The sequence below is a fragment of the Macaca nemestrina genome, chromosome 10 (genome assembly GCF_043159975.1).
Source record: "Macaca nemestrina isolate mMacNem1 chromosome 10, mMacNem.hap1, whole genome shotgun sequence".
Classification (NCBI taxonomy): Eukaryota; Metazoa; Chordata; class Mammalia; order Primates; family Cercopithecidae; genus Macaca; species Macaca nemestrina.
This window is the reverse complement of record NC_092134.1, coordinates 81,778,285-81,801,256: the sequence shown is the minus strand read 5'-3', so window position 1 is coordinate 81,801,256 and position 22,972 is coordinate 81,778,285. Positions and strand designations below refer to the sequence as shown.

The 22,972-nt window shown below is 39.0% G+C and overlaps 1 protein-coding gene across 10 annotated transcripts in view; it reads left to right on the top strand.

The window, feature by feature from the left end:
• LOC105474340 (sodium voltage-gated channel alpha subunit 8) overlaps positions 1-22,972 on the top strand; it is a 214,137-nt gene that overhangs the window by 25,954 nt on the left and 165,211 nt on the right. The window lies entirely within an intron of this gene.

Here is a 22,972-nt window from a genome sequence, read left to right as displayed (position 1 = left end):
TTCCAGCTACTCAGGAGATTGTGGCAGGAGAATCATTTGAACCCGGGAGGCATAGGTACAGTGAGCAGAGATTGCACCACTGCACGCCAGCCTGGGCAACAGGGTGAAACTGTCTCCAAACAAAGTGTTTCAGTGGGTTGGACATGGTGGTTCCTGCTTGTAATCTCAGCACTTTGGGAGACTGACATGGGAGGATTGCCTGAGCCCAGGGGTTCGAGACAGTCTGGGCAACATAGGGAGACCCCCACCTCTACAAATAATAAAAAATTAGCCAGGCATGGTGGTGCATACCTGTAGTCTCAGCTGCTTAGGAGGCTAAGGTGGGAGGATCACTTGAGCCTGGGAAGTTGAGGCTGCAGTGAGCCATGATCATGCCACTGCACTCCAGCCTGGGTGACAGAGTGAGACCCTGTCTCAAAAAAAAAAAAAAAAAAAAAAAAACCTTTGTTATGATTTCTGATGGGAAATTTCAGTCATTCAAATTATTGTTTCCCTATGTGTAATGTATCCTTTTTCTCTGACTGCTTTCAGGAGTTTTGTTTTAGTTTTCATTGGTTTGATCGTGATGTTTTTGAGTTTATCCTGTTTGGTGGATTTTATCCTGTTTGAGTTTATCCTGTTTGGTGATCACTGAGTTTCTTAAATCTGTAAATTTATGTCTTTTTAAATTTGGGAAGTTTTAGCCATTGTTTCTTGAAATACTTTTTGTGCACTATACTCTTTCTCCTTACATGTTGGACCTTTCATGATACAAATGTTAAGTCTTTTGGTGTTGTCCCATGGGTCCTTGAGAGTCTGTGCTTTTTTTCCTTCTTTTCTAATTTTTTGTCTCTCTGTTGTTCAGCTTGGATAATTTCAGTTTGTGTATTTTCAAGTTCATCAACTATTCTGTCATCTCTATTATACTATTGAGCCCATCCAATGAATTTTAAAGTTTCTGTTATTGTATTTTCTAATTTAAAATTTTCCATTTGGTTCTTTTTAAAAAAGTGTTCTATTTCTTCATTGAGACTTTTTATTTTTCCATTTATTTCAAGACTGCCTTTCTTTCTTTGAGCATACTTAGAATAGCTGTATTAAAGCCTTTGCCAATTCTAACATCTTGCATTGATATCTGTTGATTGTCTTTTTCCTTGTGAGATGTTGAAATTTTCAAGTTTTTTTGTATGTTAGTTTGAATTTGTATCCTGAACATTTTCAAGTTGTTAGAAGACTTTGGGTCTTGTTTAAATCCTATAGAGAATGTTTCTTGCTTATTCGTGTTAGCAGGCAATCCAGTTAGATTCAGGCTGTAAATTCCTTCCTGCCTTCTGTGGGTTGGGGTCCAAAATCAGTTAAGTTTTCAAAGTATTTGCCATTCTATTTCTATTTATTCCAGGTATGTACCAGCCAGTGGCCAGTTTCAGATCAGGGCAGCAGTATACTCCAGAGATTAGTTGTCAAAACCTTTGGTGTGCTGTTTGGGGCCAGATACATGCATGCACAGCTTGGAGATGAGCCCCAGAATTCATATACAGTCTGATTGAACTCCTTTCTCTTCTTGTTGTTTCCCATACTTTCCAGATCTGAAGGGTTTCCCATCCTGCTACCCTGCCTAGAAGTCTTGGACTTTTAGTTTCTCTGTTCTGCCTTTTACTTCCTATGACCACATCTCTCTTGAGTACCAAATGGCAAGATATGGAGAGTCAATAAAGCAAGGGAGGCTTTCCCTGTGCTCTTGGGATCCCAGCTTCCCTGGTCAGGGAAAAACTTTTCCTGTCGGCTGCCACTGCTGCTTAACTGCCGTGAGGTAGGGCCGGAGAGAGCAGGAAACACACACACAATTCAGATTTTCTCCCCTCCCTTTCATGTGTAGGGGCTCCCTTTTCTGTTTCTCACACCAGAAACGGAGGTCTTCTGCAGCTTTTTCTGTCTGTGTTTGGGGCACAGTTCTGGATTTGGCTGCCTTATTTGAGTCCAGGCCAAGAGATACCAGAACAACACACACACACACACACACACACAGAGAGAAAGAAAAAAAGGCAAAATTCTGCTGATTTTGTGATACGTTGAATTGTGGGTTTATTTTCCTAAACTATCTGCTATCAATTATTTTTCAGACTCATTAAGTAACGGATGGAGCAGCTGTGTCCAAGGATTTTAGTTGAATACAGTGGGAGATACAGGGTAGAGTGGACTTACTTCATGTTGTCTGGAGTGAGAAACTTTGTTTATTTGTTAAACACATGCTCAGAGAGGAACAAGGCTGGCAGGTGTGAGAAAGGTGGTGGCTTTGATGCAGGTTCTCAACCTTGAGAGATCAAGTGACTAGACTGACAGGGCTCAAGGTCCTGGGAGGAGACACCCCGAGGAATGACTCTGGTATTTTTGGTGCAGGATGCCCTCTCCTCCTCCTTTTTAATTTTTAAATTTAAATAAAAAGTGTTTTTTTAATATATAATATCTGCACTTAGCACCAGATTTAAAAGCTATAAAGGGAACAAAGTGAGAGAGGTAAGTCCCCCTTAATTACCTGCCTCCTAGCCACACAGTTCCTTTCCCTGGAAACAACCACTTCCCAGTTTCTCATGTGTCTTTACAGAGACTTTGTACTTATTACCAAACTAGAATATGGATAAGTGTGCATATATTAACAAAAATGGCAGTGTACTGTCCACACTATTATATACCTTACTTTTTCTCTTAATATGTCCTGGAGACCTTTCCATATCAGTGTCAATAGAAGGCCTCGTTCTTTTTAGCAGCTGTGCAGAATGCCATTAAATGGATATACTATCATTTATTTAATAAGTCCTTTATTGATGGGCATTTGTTTCATTAATACATGAATATTTATTCAGTAAATAAAGAAATATTTATTCCATTAATTTCAAACTCTCCTTATTATGGGAAAGTTGCATTCAATATCCTTGTATACATATTTTGCATATGTGAGGCTATATCTGTAGAATAAATAGCTGGGATTAGAATTGCTGGGCTAATGATGTGTGTCCATTTAAAATTGTTAATAGCACATCGATAACTTATTTCATGTAACTACAAATCATCAACTTTTAAGCCTTGGTATGGTAAGGAATATTAGAATAGATAATAGAAGCCTTCATATAATCTTAAAACTTTATTCAAACTCAGGTTAACATTTAACTCAGGTTTTACCAGGTCTTTTACCAAAATTATGTGGAAAAAAATTAAAAGGATTAACTGGCATTTTCCTTCTTTCCTTACCCTTCTAATTCTAGTAAAAGATGTGCCAACAAGCTGTGAAAGGAATATTGTAAAATGACTAAATAGTAAACAACCAAAAGGGAAGGATATAATAGTCAAGAGGATTTAGATGACCAAATTGATTGGACAGTCAGTTCCCAATCCTCAAATGTTCGTTGGATTAAAGCTTTTCTTCTAAGAACATTTTGTCTATCATGTGTTCTCGCCTACACAGGCATGTCTGTGTAAGTAGAGAGGGCAGGTGGAAGTTGTTATTTACTGTACCGATGTACTGATAGTGGAATAGAAGCTCTGCAAAAGTCATAATCATTTTTTTTCCTGGTCCCTAGATCGGGACATTCATTGTGAAAAAATTTTGTGCAAGAAGCCGTCTTAGAGAAGTATTTAATATTATGGAGACCAAAGAGTTGTCATTTAGGGTTGTTTTGATGGATCGTGGTGATTATTTTAAATCAAGGCTTTCTTGGAAAATCTGAGATGCAGATTTTTCAATACAATGGGGCATTTTCTTAATAACAATCATTTTAATGTTGTACTAGTGACCAAAAATCAGATCAGTAGATGCTTAAAATTTTTCATGTTTACTTGGGTATGATTGTATTGGTTTCTACTTCAATTAATTTCAATAAATCATAAATGAAATTAGCTTTAAAATTAATCTGAAAAAGACTATTTTAAAGTGAATTATTATGTTCTTTGTATGAGAGGACTCTACTTGGGTAGATTATTAAGTAATAAAACAGGTTTTGGTAGCTCTTTAAATAGTCATCTTTCTTTAATTTTTTCTTTATATAACTCTATATTTGAGAAATTGGGATGTGCAGGTACTGATTTATAAAAAAAATGCAATGCAGTAGAAAATATAAAAGAAAGAAAAACAGCTATGTTGGAAGGCTGTGCACTTAATAGAATGAAGCAATCATTGCATAAAACATTCTTGGAATTTCTGTTTTGAATTTTGCCTTCTGAACCTGTTCCACATCAGCCAGACTTAAAAAAAGAAAAAAACTACGTGTGTTGGTACATTACTATTAACTAAATTCCACTCTTTATTTGGATTTTACCACGTTTCACACTGAGGTCCTTTTTCTGTTCCAGGATCCAGTCGAGAGTACTACATTGCATTGTCATTGTGTCTCCTTAGTCTCTTCTGGTCTGTGACAGTTTCTCAGACTTCCCTTGTTTTTTAATGACCTTGATGGGTTTGAGGATACTGATGAGGTATTTTGTAGAACACCCCTCAATTTAGGTTTGTATGATGTTTTTCTCATGATTAGACTGGGGTTATGGATTTTTGGGAAGACTACCACAGAGGTGAAGTGCCTTTCTCATCACATCCTATCGGAGGAATATGATACTAACATGACTTATTACAGATAATGTTAATTTTGATCATTTGGTTGTGTTAGTGTTTGCTAGGTTTCTCACTATAAAGTTACTATTTTTTTTTCCCTTTCTACACTGCATTCTTTGGCAATGGGTCACCAAGTCCAGCCCACGCTTGGGGAGGGAGGAGTGAGAATTAAACTTTACCTCCTACAGAGGGTATTATCTACTTTTATTATCTGGAATTCTTCTGCAAAGGAAGATTTGCCCCTTCTACCTATTTGTTTATTTATTGAGTCATTAATTTGTATCTCTATGGACTTGTATTTATTTTATACCTTGGGTTATAATACAATACCATGCTATTTATTTTCTTCCACTGATTGTTCTAGCTTTGGCTACTGGGGCCTCTTCCAGGATGACTTCTGTGTCACTTTGACATGCCCTCATCCTTTTGCTACTTGAGCACTTCCCTACTTTTTAGAACTAGAAGACATTCCAGGTTCATCTTGTATTTTCCTTGCCCCAGTTCTAGAATCAGCTTTTTCTAAAGAGCCCTAGTTCTTTTTATTGGAGAAACCAAGTTCTGAGCATTGGGTTGCATGCTGCTAGTAGGCCCTCTTAGTGAATAGAGCTGGGAAATAAAAGTATGTGTGCTAACCCATGTATATATACATATTTCTAATTATTTCTGTGTCAGTCTGTATACATACTAAGCTAAATGTGGATTCACACTGGTATCTCTGATTCCAACTCAGTACTGCAGAGTTAATTCTAGCTTTTTCCCCTTGCTGATCTGCATTTCACTCTCTGGCAGTGAGAAACCTGCCTCTCATCATCCACTGTGGTGGATGGGGAATTTACTTATTTGTTCAAACCCTTATGCATGTAAAGCAGTTTCAGATTTGTTAACTCATACTCCTATGAGCTACAGATTTACCAACTAGAGTTCAGTGTTTATGTACAGATTATTTTGTCATTAGCCTATAGTTGTCAGTCAAAACACTATTTTCTAAGGTTATATAGGTCAGCTTTTTTTTTCCTCTGCCCCCTTCAGTGAGCTTATGTCATACATTTATAATGTGTTAGGTTAATTTGTCACAGTCTACATCCTATCCTGGGATTCCCTGACATCCTGGTTGACTTAATATGTACAACCTAAGTTCACTTTTGTAAGGTACAGTTCTACGGATTTTAAGGACAAGCATAGAGTAACATAATGCACTAGATACATATAGACTAAAGTTAATATTCTGTTATCCTAAAGATTTCCTATGCTCTCGCAAACACTTCCACTGAAACCTGATAACTAGTAATCTGTTTTTCATCCTACAGTTTTGCCTTTTCCAAAATGTCACCTGAACGGAATCATATAATTTGTAGTCTTTAACCTAGCAAAATGTATTTAAGATTCACTCATATTGTTGCAAGAATCAATGGCTTGTTGCTTTTTGTTGTTGACTAATCATCCATTCTATGGATATACCACAGTTTCTTTATTCAGTCACCTGTCAACAGACGTCGTTGCTTCCAGTTTTGGATGCTTATACACAAAGCTGCTATAAATATTTCTGTACAGGTTTTTGTATGAACCTGGTTTTCAGTTAACTTGGGTAAATAACTAGGTGTGTGATTGCTGGGTCATATTATAAGTTTATATTTAACCTTATAGGAAGTTGTCAAACTGTTCAGTATTAGTGTTTAATCACTCCCCTCCCTGCCTTTTTTTGGACAGAGGGAATAATCAAACAGTTGTTAAGATTCAGGCTAAAAAATGTCAACTATCTACTTGTCTATGTAAAATTCAGCTTATCAAGTAACTGCATGAAATTTGTTGAGTGGTAGATACAAGAGATCTTGTTCAAGTTTTTAAAGGAGTTTGCTATCTAATACGGAAGGTGAGAGTTTGTAAGCACCATTTAGGATTAAGTTGGGTTGGGTTCTAGCTTTTTGTGTCTAGTGTCTATAGTAGTGGTAGTATCCAATTGATTTGTGGCTAGTGATGTAATTTATAAGGGTGACTCAGTGACTACACAGAGTGGTCAATGTCATTGAAAGAAAAGTTTATTACTTACAGTTCCCAAGACAAGAGGGCATTCTGCATCACACAGGGCCACAGAGGGAAGCACCAGTGTCAGTCAGGAGGCAGAAGGAGCGAGGGAAAAGCATGGTCCAGAGCTCTTACTATGTTTTCTTTGGGAAAGGCAAGGCAGGGCAGGGGAAACAGGTTAGAATTGGCCAATTTGAATAATTCCAGTGGGCTTTAGGGCTGTCCTTAGTTGTCTGGTACCTGGCCCTGGGTTGACGTAGGGCAGGTGAAATATTGGCTTGATGTGTGAGTTAGATAAAGTAGGTGGTTCAGAGAATGGACTTTGGCTCTCAGGGGAGTTTTAAACAACTTTGGCCATTAGTTTGGCCTTGTGATCTGTGGATGCCAGATAGACAAATACAGAATCAGCAAAAACACAGAATACCCAACACGACCTTCCTGCATAGAGCTCTCCATACCTACCAGTTGAATTATTTAATTCAATGCATTATTGACTACCAACTTTGAAACAGGTACAGAAATTTATAGATGAAGACTTTACCCTCAAAGAGCTCATGATATATCATGAAAAACCATTCATTCATTCATTAAGCAAACATTTATTAAATATCTACCATGCACCAGGAACTTGCTAGTCTTTGAAGATTACAGGGCTTTAATCAAACAGACAGAAAGTTTATAACAAAATAGAGTATGTTTCTCTTCCTTATAAACATTAGTATTTAGGACAAAAATACATTCTCTCATTTTGCTGTGTGTTTTCTTTCTCTTCCCTCTCCCACCCCCACTCTCCAGTTGTTTTCTGGATTTTTAAAAAGATTTATTTATTTTTATTAAATTATTAATTTATATTAATAATCTATTATATATTATTATATATTCTGTTAATTATATATAATTTAGATTTATTTATTTATTTTTAGATTTTTTTTAGATTTTTTAGCTTGGATTATGGATTTGAGTTTTCACATTCATGAACACATAAGCAAAAGCATGTGATTGACAGATTTTCTTTTAAGGATCTGGGGCAGATATTTTAAAAAACTCAAAAGTTTTCGTTTAGTTAGTTGTCTTTTTACTATTGCCTCTAACAGGCAGTAACGGGGGAAGTAGCATAGTTACATGTATGTGTGGCTGAAGGAGTGGGAACATGAGGTGCTGTGGGGGAATATTAACTTGTGAGGAGAGTTAGAGACTAAGGACTAGGAGTCAGGAGACTTATTCTAGTGTTGGTTTTGTTGTTAACATATACACTTTGGGTAGATGTCTTCCTCTTTCTAAAGCCTCAGTTTCCTTGTTTAGAGAATAGGGTTCATGATTACAACTTGTTCTATCTTGTATTGTTGTTAAACATGAAATGAGATAATAAATATCAGCCTTAAAGTGCAATACAATTGTAAAGTGTAAGGCCTTATCCATAAAAGCCTCAGAAAATATTGAGGGAATGAGTGAGTGTCTCTCTTTGTTTGAGATAGAGTCTTGCTCTGTCCCCAGGGTGGAGTACAGTGGCGCGATCTCGGCTCACTGCAGTCTCCACCTCCCAGATTCAAGGGATTCTCCTGCCTCAGCCTCCTGAGTAGCTGGGATTACAGGCATGTGCCACCACACCCAGCTAATTTTTGTATTTTTTGTAGAGATGGGGTTTCACCATGTTGGCCAGGATGGTCTCGATCTCCTGACCTAGTGATCCCCCCGGCCTCGGCTTCCCAAAGTGCTGGGATTACAGGTGTGAGCCACTGTGCCCGGCCCTCTTTTTTCTTTTGTTTCTGACATTTACTCCAAGAAATAAGCACTGAGAGACCTTGGTCTTCTTTTCTGAATTGTCTAGTATTAATAATTTATAGCTATAATTTAGTAATGTGTTATCTTGTATTTAGTAATATTTTTGAATGACTTAGTCTCAGCACTTCAAGGACAGTAAAGAGGGAGCATATGTATTTTCTATCTCCTAGAGTGCAAAGTACATTATAGTTGCTTATCAACCAGTTGTTGATTCACTGATACTTGTTGAATGTGTAGAACATCCAAATAAAAACTTTGGAGACTAATGCTAAAGCAGGATATATGCAAGTAAATGAGAAATTGGTATACAGACTGGGAGAGATCATCATGGAATGGAGTTGATAAAAAGGACTTGATAGAAAGTTCAAGGGAGATCCTGACACAGACCTTTAAGGCATTGTAGGTTTAGTTTGGGAAACAGAAGGGCATGCCAGGTGGGGGATTAGAGGCAGGAATCAGAGTGGCATTAGAAGATGAATGACAGGTGGAATGATAGTAAAGGTCAAATTGGTGAATTTTTAAGACTACTTTACATTTATCATAGACTAGTGACCTCCAAATTTTGTTTAGAAGTGAGTCATTGTCATTATGTGGACTGGCCCTTCAAGGTTGAGACTTAATGCTTACAAAGTCCCTTGCTTCTGCAGAAGAAATCTCTGAGGCTACTGATGTCACTAATAATCCATGTAGAGTGTCAGAGGTTTTTTTAGCTATTTTGTAGCCTGGTTAAGCAGATAGGGTAAGAATTAGCAATCTTTATGGAGACGTGCCAAAGTCTGGGTTACTGTCCTTCTGGAAGGTGAAGAGGATTCTTACTCTGTAGGGATTCTCACAGTCTGGGAGTGGTGGGGGAAACGGATGGTGGTGACTGCATGCTGGCCCCAGCTGTAGGTGACGTATAGAGATTGTTTCAAGTGGAAAGAAGAGTTGAGTATTGGCATCAACAGGCTGGTGTTTGTGTGGGTCAGCAATTTGGTACTTCTCCCCTGAAATAAAGATATCTTTCTTATTCAAGAATTATAGCAGGTTGGCAGATACCCACCTGTTTCATGTTTGCCTTCAATCTAGTTATATATTAGTAAGTACTGGTTATATATTATTAAATGCTAGTCTGGATAATATTTTTACTGATGAGCTGGGCAACATGATGTAGACACGATTACCTGGTCTTGAGAATTTCAGTCCAGGGTTCTTAAACCTAGATAAACATAAAAGCACGTATAGACAAGTTTGAATGTCTGTTTATAATGGAAGATGTGGTAGCTATCTTCTGATTTTGAAGAACTGCCATGAAGAACAGGGATTTGACTACTGTTTGGCCTCAAAAACTAACAGTAGAGTAATTGATGGGTGAAAGCTCATAGAGGCAAATTCTAATAGTACTTGAGAAATAGATTTCTTTGTTAGCAGATGAAATGGGCTGCCTTGGGAGGTCACTGTTCTCTGTCTGTCATAGCTATTGATATGGCAGAGGCTATTTTTTCCTGGTAATTTGTGAAGGAAGTACAAGCATCAGTCAGTGGTAGAGCTATCAGAGTGTCTCAATCTCGGCCTTTGGCATTATTGACATTTTGAACCAGTAATTCTTTCTTGTGGGGTTGTTCTGTGCATTGTAAGATGTTTAATAGCATCCCTGGCCTCTACCACTACTTGCCAGTAGTTCCCCCAGCCCCCAAGTAGTGACACTCGAAAATGTCTCCAGACATTGCCAGATGTTCCCTGAAGGACTAAGTCACACAGGTATAGAACCTCTGGGCTAGGTGAAATTCAGGTGCCTCGCAACTCTGGTAATTTATACTTTTTTGTTTTGCAAGTGAATTCTGCAGCATGGTTTTTGTTTGTTTGTTTGTTTTTGTTTGTTTGTTTTTTCAAGTGAAAATGGTTTAGAGGATGTACATAATTGATGTGGTGGTGTTCTGTTACCTTCCAATTCAGGGAGACTTTCTGGGGATGGAAGCTTTTCAGAATCTTTGAGTGATATTGTGCTATTGGAATTTGCAGGACATTCTCTCTGGTGTACTCTTGGGAGAGGGCTAAGAGGTGGGAAGGAGAAGCTGAGATGAGGTTTGAGTGGTGACACCTGGGATGACTAGTGTGAGGGAGAGGAGGACAGAGGATAGGTGTGAATTAGTCGTGGCAGCCAGATCAGGTTATGGCCATGCAGAGCACTGAGGTTCTCTTCCTGATGACTGTCTTCATCCTTCTTTTCTCCCAAAGCCTGTGCAATTCTATGGTGGAGGAGGGAGTGCCGGGGAAATTATAAGGTTTAATCTTGTCTTGAGTTTTGTCTCCTCCATTTCCTAGTTTTGACCTGGCCAAGTTTCTTAACCTCACTGTGCCATGATTTTTTTCATTTAAAAAAATTGTAAAATATACATAATATAAAATTTACCATTTTTACCATTTTTTAAGTGTATGGCTTAGTGGCATTAAGTACATTCACGTTGTTGTGTAACCATCAGCACCATCCATTTCCAGAAGGTTTTTATCTTCCCTAACTTAAACTCTAGCTATTAAACATGAACTCTCCATTCCCTGCCCCCAAGCCCCTGACAACTGCCATTCTACTTGCTGTCTCTATGGATCGACCACTTTAGGGATCTCATATAAGAAGAATCACACAGTATTTGTCTTTCTTCAACTGGTTTATTTTACTTAGCATAATGTCTTCAAGGGTCATCGATGTTGTAGCATGTGTCAGGATTTCCTTCCTTTTTGAGGCTGAATAATATTCCATTGTGTGCATATACTACATTTTGTTTCCATTCATCTGTCAATGGACACTTCAGGTTACTTCCGTCTTTTGGCTATTGCGAATGATGTTGCTGTGGCATTTTGTTTCATTTTCATTGTAAAATGATTTTTAAAATGCTTCTTCCACAGCATTCTGGCATCTGTCTGGAAAGGCTCCTTGCAGAGTGCTGGGCACTGGTTCATGACAAGTGACACTTCCTCTCCTCACCATTTTTATGTCAGTTCATTGTACTTTTGCTTCTTTTACATCTCCCTCCTAGTATAAGTAATCAAACCAAGCAGTGACTAATGGATTTTTTTTTCCTGCCAATTCAAGTCCATTCTAGGACTGACAATTTCCAATCAATATTCTCTGAACTGTTTGTTTCAAGACTTGTCAATCTTTGGAAATTTGAGTTTGTTCTAATACTGCCTTATATGTTCAGGTCCTCTTTAATGGCTCTGGGAGTCCTTCACTACATCTCATTGTCACACTTTTCTCTAAAATAATTTGTTACAAAGCCTTGCTAATGGCAGCTTGCTGTGCCCAGGGTCCTGAGGTCCCATCATCAAGGGTTTTGATTCATCTGCCATTCAAAAGACTGTTGGTATCCCGAGGGCAAGTTTTAGATACACTTGGTGAATTTCATTGCTTTGTTCCTTTGACTTCTTCCTTTAAACACCCAGGCTCCCTCCCTCTGTGGGAAGGCGTATTTTTGGCTGGCCCTTTTCTGTCTGTGCCATCTGTCACAGGGGTCATTGCTCAGAGGCTGGCTTCCTCCCTGCTGGGAGCAGGTGGTCAAAACCAATGGCTATTGACAGGGTCAGGTTGGGGCAGCTTACCAATATGCCCCCCAAGCAGTATGCATAGTTGTTATCCTTCAGAGGAACAAGAGAAAACCTTACTTGGGGGTCTTTTTCTGCATTAAAGAGGAAAAGATGCAGATGTGATTCTAAGTTGTTGGTTTATTCTTGTGGTCCAGCCACTTGTCAGCTGTCCTGTCTGTGCTCTTCTCTCTGCGTACTTCAACTGGCTCTGGACTCTAAGACCACTACTTGAAGCAGCCTCCAGTGTAGCAAGAAAGCAACATCCATGAAAATTATGGATGATATAATTACTCAAGCTGGTTCGTGTCTAAGTTGCTAGAAGTGATGATCCTGACCCTTGATCAAACAAAATAAAATATCCCTGAGGTCTTTTGGTGATCTCCGGTGGTAAAGACCATTGTTACAAAGTCTTACTTAAAGAGATTATACTTCCAAGCACTTAGGATTCTGGCCCTGACTCACAGGAGAGCCAGCCCAGTGCTGAGTCACTTAGCCGACTTCATTCATTGATCATGTGCTTGTGCACAGCTTGGTGGCAAGGTGGGAGAGAATTACTATTTTCAAATGTTCCTTCCTGAGGTAGCATAGTCCAGAAGTAAGCCGAGAGACAGGATGCTAGAGTTCTATTCTTGGCCCAGCTATGCACCTTCAGCAAGATACATCCCCCGACTCCCCTGTCTAATATAGGAGGATCCAGGGAAATAAGTAAAACCAGTAAAACAGATAAGAACAGAAGAGTTTTTAAAAATGCTTTTCCCAGAGAGATTATGGCTCCCAAACCCATGTCTCCCTGGCTGGCCAGGTTTTGTTGCCACCACTTGTTCAAGGAACTTACCATAGCCTCCACTGATAAAGAAGAATTTCTTCTCAAAACAGAAATTCTGGAATTCTTAGTCTTTGTTCTTTTTCAAACCTTTAATGCTTCTTTCCTGCAGTACTCATTACATCATGCTTGGGTATATTAATCTGTTTTTAAAAGCACAAATGATTTTTCTGCTAAGTGGGGAAATAATTCAGAACAACAGTTTATAGAATAAGTAGTCTTAGATACGTAGTCTCAGGTTACTGAAATCAGCTTGACTCAGTGTAAGGCATTGCTGGTTTCTTTGGGGCCTCCCTAGTTCTCCTCTGAGTTCTAGTGTTGGTGACACTCCCCTCCCTTGTGGGTGTACTCTTACGTCTAACCTCAGTCCTAGACATAATTGTGCCTTTCACCTCTTCTCATCTCTGGAGAGGTAAAATCTTTTCTACCAAGTCCTCAAGCATTGTCTACACCCTAGGGTCATATCATAACAGTTCTTTTTGCGGACACCTGAACCACATTGTAGTAGTATCTCTAAACTTGCTCATAGAATTTATTTTTAATATGCAATATAGGAAGCATACAGAAAACTACAGAGAATAGTATAATATTTACTTTGGATCTTTCTTTTATGAACAAGAGAATTCGTGATGAGTACATTCGAAGCCCGAGGCACCATGTCAACCCCTCTTCCCAGGGCTTTTGAACAAGCCATTTTTGTCCAAGGCACTTTGCAGCATGCTTAGCTTCCCTGTAGGAGGTCTGCCTTCCATGACCTATATTCATTATTTTGTGTCCTCCGTGCTTTTACAGCACCCCTTCCCAACCCTCACTGTGACCTTGGGCAAATTGCTTTACCTCTCTGAGCTTTATATTTCTAATCTATAAAATAAGAATAATAACAACACCTGCCTGCTCTGGCTTATTTTGAGATTCAAATGTGGTAATATATGTGAAGTACTTTGTTAAGCTGTGTGTTACACATGGCATCGATCATCTGTGTAGAGAAACTACAACAGTGTTTTCCAAGCTGTGGTAGAGGGTGCTGAGGGGAGGAGGGTAGCCAAGGGAAGTGGTGGATCAGAATCCCCACCGGCTTTTTCAAACTGCTATGTATCTACCAGTACTGGTATGTGTGTGCATACTCATATATACACATATATATTTACAGATAACAATTAGAAATATTTTGAAGGTAGGGACCAAGGGAAATAATCTCTTATCTAGATTCCGTGCCAGCATCTTCAAGGTTCTATGTTTTCTGGCCTATTCTATCTCCCACATAGTTTTAAACTGGGATGGTCATTAAAAAATGTCAATTTCTTAGTTTCTGTTTGCTCAAAGTTCACATTTTAAGTAAGAAACTTCATCAACTGTTTGACTGAGGAGGTTTGCTTTCACCAATTATGCTTTGTAAAATTCCTCCCACCAATTCTTAATCTAGAATGTCTTTCTCTCCTGCGTGCTCTGTGTCTCCTGCTGCACGTGGTCTGAAAAAGGTTATCCTGCTGTGTAAGCATTATGGGTGCCTCAGCACTTCCTCTGTGGCATATTAAACTTGAAGACAGTTGGGGCATACTCACTGTTGGATCGTTTCTGTACCACTATGGGTCTGTTCTCTATAGACATCCTGGTTACTGGTCATTATCTCTTATTGTTCCATGTTTATGTAATCATCTGCATTTTATTTGATTATGATACTCTGGCCCAGACTAGGGAAGAGATACTTTGGTGAAGATATCTCTGTATAATTGTATTTAAGAACTATTCAGGTTTTTTTTAAATATTTTTTTTAAAATATTTAAAATATTTGAGATTCAAGAATAAATCTTTTAAGGTCAAATGTTGAAATCAAACACAACCTAGAACCCATTCATTATACTCCTAGGTATCTACCCAAGAGAAACTTATGTGGGCACATGGCAATCTGGACAAGAATGATGATAGTAACATTGTTGATGATAGCACATAATTGTTGGAAACAACGGTTCATCAACAGAGAGTAGATAAATTATCTTAGAGTCAAACAATGAACTACTACTATGGGCAAATGCATGAATTAGAGGAAAATGTATCAAAAGAAATAAATGTCAAACATAATGTGGAATAGAAAAATGCAAATTTCAGGATATGATCAATATGTTACATTTATATAAAGTTTCAGAACATATAAAACAATCCTTATTATGTATGGATACACTGTATATATGGCAATAATATATAACCCTGCAAGAGAGTGAGCGACACCTAATTCAGTATAGTGGTTGCTTTTGAGGAGGGTAGAGAGGAATTGTATGGAAAAGAAATTACACAGGGGCTTCCATTGTGTCTGCAAAGTTCCATTGCTATCTGTGTTTTTGTAATGTCTGAAATATTTCATAAAACAAATCAACTAATAAAAAGGATTAAAAATGTATATGGAATATGATCTACAACTTTTGAATGTTATTGGCAAAGGAAAGAACATGGATGGATTTAATAGTGATTCTCTAAGTGTTGGGCTCATAGATGGTTTTTATTTTTTATAGTTTTCTATATTTTTCAAGTTTTCTACAATGAAATATGTATTATTATTATTATTATTATATTTTGAGACTGAGTCTGGCTGTCGCCCAGGTTGGAGTGCAGTGGCGCGATCTTGGCTCACTGCAACCTCCTCCTCCTGGGTTCAAGCGATTCTTCTGCCTCCGCCTCTCAAGTAGCTGGGATTACAGGTGCCTGCCACCACGCCTGGCTAATTTTTGTAGTTTTTAGTAGAGACAGGGTTTCACCATGTTGGCCAGGCTCGTCTTGAACTCCTGACCTCAGGTAATCTGCCTGCCTTGGCTTCCGAAAGTGCTGAGATTACAGGTGTGAGCCACCGCACCCAGCAACTTAGAATTTTTAAAGCCAAAGAATGTTGTTTAGTATTATGTAAAATCATGTGATAACAAATAGTGATTTTTCAAAGACTGACAGAATAGTCTGCAAGTTAACCACTTCCTAGTCAGAAGAAATTCTCATGGGGCTAGAGGCAGACAATCAAACTGCAGAGAAATAAACAATTTTGATTTGTTGTTATTTTCTCTTTGTCTTATTCCTAGGACTTCATATATCTCACTACTCATAGAACAGATTTCTGTTTCTTCTTAGGTTGGGTATCACTAAGGGTGATATAAAAATAGGAAACTAGCCCTTCCCTGTCTACAACACACTTGCCCCTAGTGCTGGGTTATGTGGCCCTCTAGTACCTTATCCTTAATGCTGTTGTGTCACTGTATTGTAATTGGCTGGTAATCCATCTGTCTCTGCTGGAGTTTAAGCTCCACAAGGATGAGATGTAGGTATTTTGTTCATCATTGAATCAGTGCCAGTACCTAGAACAATGTCTGACACATAGAAGGCACTGGTAAATAATTCTTGAATGAATGAATGAATGAATGAATGAACAAAAGGTCATAACTGAAGGGGACATTCTGGAAACTGAGCCACTTGATGGGAAACTTCAAACTAGGTTTTTCACTCATAGATACAAGAATGGTAATTAGGCTGAGTAATAAGATGTGAGTAATTCTCTCTGGAACTCTTAAGTGGAAAAGTGAAAAGCCAGAGCCTTAGATGCCAGTGCCTTACTAGAAATAATGAATGAGAAAATGGGGAAATAAAGAAAGTACACCCAAGATAGAGACAAATAATATTTAAAAAGTTTAAGGTGGTTCCTCCTTCATTTTATCCGATTTTAAGTGTTGTTTTTAAATCTTGCCTTAAATGATATGATTTCTTAATATTAGATATGTTTTATCAGTATTCATTTTTTAACATGTGTATAGAAAAATGCAAAAATCATGACCGTATAGCTTCACAAATTTTCAGTGCACAGCAACTCAGAAGCCCCCCCAACTTCTAATCACTGCCTTTCCCCAAAGATAACTACTACACCCAGAGTTTTTGTTTTTGTTTGTTTTGAGACGGAGTCTCACTCTGTCGCCCAGGCTGGAGTGCAGTGGCGCCATCTCTGCTCACTGCAAGCTCCGCCTCCCGGGTTCGCGCCATTCTCCTGCCTCAGGCCTCCCAAGTAGCTGGGACTACAGGAACCCACTACCATGCCTGGCTACTTTTTTTTGTATTTTTAGTAGAGACAGGGTTTCACCGTGTTATCCAGGATAGTCTCGATCTCCTGACCTCGTGATGCGCCCACCTTGGCCTCCCAAAGTGCTGGGAGTATAGGCATGAACCATCACGCCTGGCCGAGTATTTGCTTTTTAATAATACAATCTTTATAGAATGCCTCAACCCATTATGTCCCTGTTCGTATCTGGAGTAAGTCAGTCTGTTGGCCCAACACCATCTTCTACCTAGTAATCTGAATGAAGGCATGGCAACTTTAGTGCAAGAAAGACTACTCCATTTTATTGACAACAAATGTCATACTCCCAAATTATCATTTAACTTGTACTGCAGAGATCCTAAACTATGGATGTGTAGAAAGGTGGAGAACAGAAATTTACTTATATAGTTTATTTGGCATGAGCCCTGGTTTCCTTGGGTATTGAAGACCTCAAAACTGCTGGGTGTGTTATTTAAGAGATATTAGAATCAGTTTGTTTCCCAGTTTCAACATTGTCTTACTTAAGACAATAGCTGGATACCATTCTTTCATTTATGCCACAAACAACTATCCAGTGGCCTACTGTGTTCCTCTTTCAGGGCAAAGCATAATGCAGTGCAAGCCGTTGTGGAAAATATGATTAATAAGCATACTTTTTGCCTTAAGGCGCTTATAACCAAGTAAGGAAAATGAAATACATAAATATAAAAAGATACAGGCATACCTCATTTTATTGGGCTTTGCTTTATTGTAATTTGCAGATACTGCATTTTTTACAAATTGAAAGTTTGTGCCAAACCTGCATTGATTGAGCAAGTCTGTTGGGACCATTTTTTCCAGAAGCATGCGCTTACTTTGTGTCTCTGTGTCCCATTTTGGTAATTTTTGCAATATTTCAATTTTTTTCATTATTACATCTGTTATGGCAATCAGTGATATTTGTTGTTACTATTGTAATTGTTCTGGGGTGCCATGAACCACACTCATATGACAGGCAACTTAATAAATGTTGTGTGTGTTCTGACTGCTCCACTGACCAGCTCTTCCCCCATCACTCTCCCTCTCCTCAGGCCTCCCTATTCCCTGAGACACAACAATATTGAAATTAGGCCAACTAACAGCCTTATATGGCCTGTAAGTGTTCAAGTAAAAGGAAGAGTTGCACATCTGTCACCTTAAAGGCTAGAAATTATTAAACTTAGTGAGGAAGGGATGTCAAAAGCCAACTTAGGCCAAAAGCTAGGCTACTTGTGCCAGTTAACCAAGTTGCTAATGCAAAGGAACAGTTCTTGAAGGAAATTAAGAGTGCTACTCTAGTGAACACACAAATAATAAGAAAGTGGAACAGCCTTAATGCTGGTATAGAGAAAGTTCGAATGGTATGGATAGAAGATCATACCAGCCACAACATTTCCTTAAGCCAACGCCCAATCCAGAGCCAGGCCCTCATTTTCTCTAATTCTGTGAAGGCTGAGGGAGGTGAGGAAGCTGCAGGAGAAAAATTGGAAGCTAGCACAGGTTGGTTCAAGAGATTTAAGCAAAGAAGTCATCTCCAGAACATGACAGTGATAAGATGAAGGAGCAAGTGCTGATGGAGAAGCTACAGTAAATTATCCAGAAGATCTAGCTAAGATCATTAATTGATGAAGATGACCATACTAAACAGTGGATTTTGAGTGTAGAGAAACAACTTTCTGTTGAAAGAAGATGCCATCTAGGACTTTCATAGCTAGAGAGGAGAAGTCAATTCCTGCTTCAGAGTTTCAAAGGACAGGCTGACTCTCCTGTTAGGAGCTAATACAGCTGGTGACTTTAAGTGGAAGCCAATGTTCATTTACCATTCTGAAAATAATAGGCCTCTTAAGAATTATACTAAATCTACTCTGCCTGTGCCCTATAAATGGAACAACAAGGCCTGGATAACAGGATGCTTTACTAGATATTTTAAGCCCACTGTCGAGACCTACTGCTCAGAGAAAAAAGATCCCTTTCAACATATGAATACTCATGGACACTATACTTGGTCACCCAAGAGCTCTGATGAAGATATACAAGGAGGTTAATGTTATATTCATGCCTGCTAACACAACATCCATTTTGTAGTCTGTGGAGCAAGGACCAATTTCGACTTTGAAGTCATTTTTAAAAAAATAAATTTTGTAAAGCTATAGCTGCCATAAATAGTGATTTCTCTGATGGATCGATCTGGGAAAAGTAAACTGAACACCTTCTGGAAAAGATTCACCATTCTAGAAGCCATTAAGAATATCTGTCATCTATGAGAGGAGGTCAAAATGTCAATGTCAACAGGAGTTTGGAAGGAGTTATTCCTTTTTTTTTTCCTTTTGAGACGAAGTCTCACTCTGTTGCCAGGCTGGAGTATAGTGGCGTGATCTTGGCTGACTGCAACCTCCGCCTCCCAGGTTCCAGAGATTCTGCTGCCTCAGCTTCCTGAGTAGCTGGGACTATAGGTGCGTGCTACCATGCCCAACTAATTTTTATATTTTTAGTAGACGCGGTTTCACCATGTCGGCCAGGATGGTCTCGATCTCTTGACTTCATGATCCACCCTCCTGGGCCTCCCAAAGTGCTGGGATTATAGGCATGAGCTACTGCACCCGGCCAGAAGGAATTATTCTAACCCTCGTGAATGACTTTGAGGAGTTCAGGATGTTCGTGGGGGAGGGGATGGCAGATGTGGTGAAAATAGCAAGAGAACTAGAATTAGAAGTGGAGCCTAGAGATGTGACTGAATGGCTGCAATCTCATGGTGAAACTTGGACAGATGAGGGGCTGCTTTTTATGGATGAGCAAAGAAATGTTTTTTTTTTTTTCTTTTTTGAGACAGGGTCTCACTTTATCGCTCAGGCTTGAGTGCAGTGGTGCAATTATGGCTCACTGCAGCCTCGACCTCTGAACTCAAGTGATCCTCCCACCCAGACTACAGCGTAGCTGGGACTACAGGCTTGAGCCACCACACCTGGCTAATTTTTGTATTTTTTTGTAGAGACAAGGTTTCACCATGTTGCCCAGGCTGGTCTTGAACTCCCGGGCTCAAGCAGTCTTCCTGCCTCAGTCTCCCAAAGTTCTGGGATTACAGTGTGCTGGGCTGAAAGTGGTTTCCTGAGATGGAATCTACTCCTGGTGAAGATGCTGTGAACATTGTTGAAATGACAACAATAGATTTAGAATATTCCCTAAACTTAGTTGACAAACTAGCAGCAGAGTTTGAGAGGACCGACTCCAATTTTGTTTTTTCGTTTTTGATTTTTTTAAGAGACGGGGTCTTGCTCTGTCACCCAGGCTGGAGTGCAGTGGTGTGATCTTAGCTCACTGTAGCCTCGAACTCCCTTACTCAAGTGATCCTCTCACCTCAGCCTGCCAAGTAGGTGGGACTATAGCTGCGTGCCACAGTGTGACTCAAATTGTGAAAGATGGTCTACTGTGGATAAAATGCTGTCAAATACCGTTGTATGCTGCAGAGAAATCTTTTATGAAACGAAGAAGTGATCAATACAGGAAACTTCATTGTTGTCTTATTTTAGGAAATTGCCACAGCCACCGCATTCTTCAGCAACCACCACCCTGATCAGTCAGTAGCTATCAACATTAAGGCAAGACCCTCAACTAGCTAAAGGCTCAGGTGATCATTAGTTTTTTTGTTTGTTTGTTTTTGTTTTTAAGCAATAAAGTATTTTTTGAATTAAGGTATATGCTTTTTTTCTTTTTTTTTTTGAGTTGGGGTCTCAGTTTGTTGCCCGGGCTGGCAGGCTAGAATGCAGTGGCCCAATCATGGCTCACTGCAGCCTGGACCTCCTGGGCTCAAGTGATTCTCCCACCTTAGCTTCCCGAGTAGCTGGGACTACGAGTGTGCACCACCACACTCTGCTAATTTAAAAAACATTTTTTTTTTTTTTTTTTTTACACAGGATCTCACTGTGTTGCCCAGGCTTGTCTTGAGCTATTGGCCTCAAGTGAGCCTCCTGCCTTGACCTCACAGAGTGCTGGGATTATGGGTTATGAGCACATGTGCCTGGCCTTTTTTTTGTTTGTTTGTTTTTTAAGACAGTGCTTTCCCACACTTTATAAACTATAGCATAGCATAAACATAACTTTTTTATGCACCGAGAAACCAAAAAAAATTTGTTACTGACTTTATTGTGATACTTGCTTTATTGTGGTGGTCTGCAACTGAACCCACAATAAGCCTGAGGTATGCCTGTACTTTAAAGTAGTCTTTTAGAAGTGATCTAAAATACCAGCAGGGAGGGAGAGATTTTTTTTGACTGGGGGAATAAGAACAACTGTCCCAGGCAGCAATAGGTATGATAGCATTCTAATCAATAGGAATGGCACAGCCAAAATATAGGAGTGGAAAAGTACAGTAGGAGTGAGGAATGTTTTTGTGAAGCATTAGACACAAGCAGAGAATGTCTATTAATAGGTTGAAAAGAGCCCTGAGTGCTCGTTTAAGGATTTGAGACTTTATTCAACAAGCAGTGGAGAGTCTGATGTTTCTTAGGAGAAAGGAGCCATGGCTATCAAACTCAAATTTCATATTAGTTTCTGATTCATCCACCAGCTAAGGTTACTGTACCATCCTTGAGATTGAATGGATTGGGCCAACTTTGAGGACTAGTGAAATCATTTGTTATTAATGAAGTGGTTAACAATAGTTAAGATACCATAGCAATTATGAACAATCTTCTACTTTAATTTTTCCTATAGGGTCTTTTGCTTGTCAAGTCTTCTCTGAGTGTATGAGAGAGAGAACTTTGAACATCTCAGGGAAATGTGTAAGAGTAAGTTTTGTTAATACAAGTAACAAGTGAGATTGGAAATGCATTTGGCCCTCCATATGTGTGGTTTCTCCATCCGTAGATCCAACCAGCTGCAAATCAAAAATATCTGAGAGAAAAAACAGTAAACATAATAATATAACAGTAACAAAATTTAGAAATACAGTATAACAACTACTTACATAGCATTTACATCATATTAGGTATTATAGATAATCTATAGATTAAAGTAAACAGACGGCTGTGCATAGGTTATATGCAAATACTACGCCATTTTACATAAGAGATTTGAGCATCTGGGGATTTTGCTATCTAAAGCGGTGGTGGGCGTGTGTATCTTGGAACCAATCCCCAATGGATACCAAGGGAGGTCTGTATATTCTTATCTTACTACCACTCTGCTTGTCCCATTTTAACATTTTTTTCCTGAATGAGAAATATCATACTGTACAGAAAAAGCACACAGAATGAAGAGTCAACTCCTGAGTCTGAGTCCTGGCTCTGCTGCTTACTATCCTTGTGACCCTGAGCAAGTTACTTAACCTTGTGATCTTGTCATATGGTGGTTAGAAGATTCCAGTTGGAAAGTAGTTGTGAAAGCATTATTAACAAAATTGGGATGTATGTTGCCTTGCTTGTATTTGGAGATAGTGTCTCCTGTAGGCATTGTTGACATTGTTTACAGATGCTTCTGAAAAGACCAGTGCGTGTCCCACATCTTGTCCACTGTGCGGAAAGGCAGTGTGTTATAGAAAATCACTGGGGCGGAGAGCAGAAACACTGAATTCCAGCCCACACCCCGCCACTGGCAGTGTAACTCAAATGTAACTACGACCTCATCAGCTACCCTGCTTTTGTCTTAAGGTACTGTAAAAACAAAACACGACAGTCACAAAAACAACAGAAACAACACACACACACACACACACACACACACACTCAAATTCGATTCTAAGAGACTTAAAGAACAATGCAGATCTTTACTGGAGAACTTTTGAAGATGCATTGGACATTTTACAACTATTTTTCTTAAATAGTACTTTTTGCCCACATTGTACACTAGTTGTCCTATCTCCTTTTTTTCTTGCTCCTGCACCATGCTCTGCCGCATCAGCCACATTCCTAGATTGCTCCTTCCTGGCCTTTTTATTATTGCCGTCATTATCATTATTTGTAGAGTTTTTCACTTTTTCTTCCTACCTATTGTTCTTTTTAGCATAAGGAAGACAGCTAACTTAAACAAGAAAGGAATTCTCTCTTCTTAGAAAATGGACAGGTGGCCACTTAATATTTTGTGCCTGTGTCACTGACTGTTTGATACAAGGCAACTTCACCTTTTC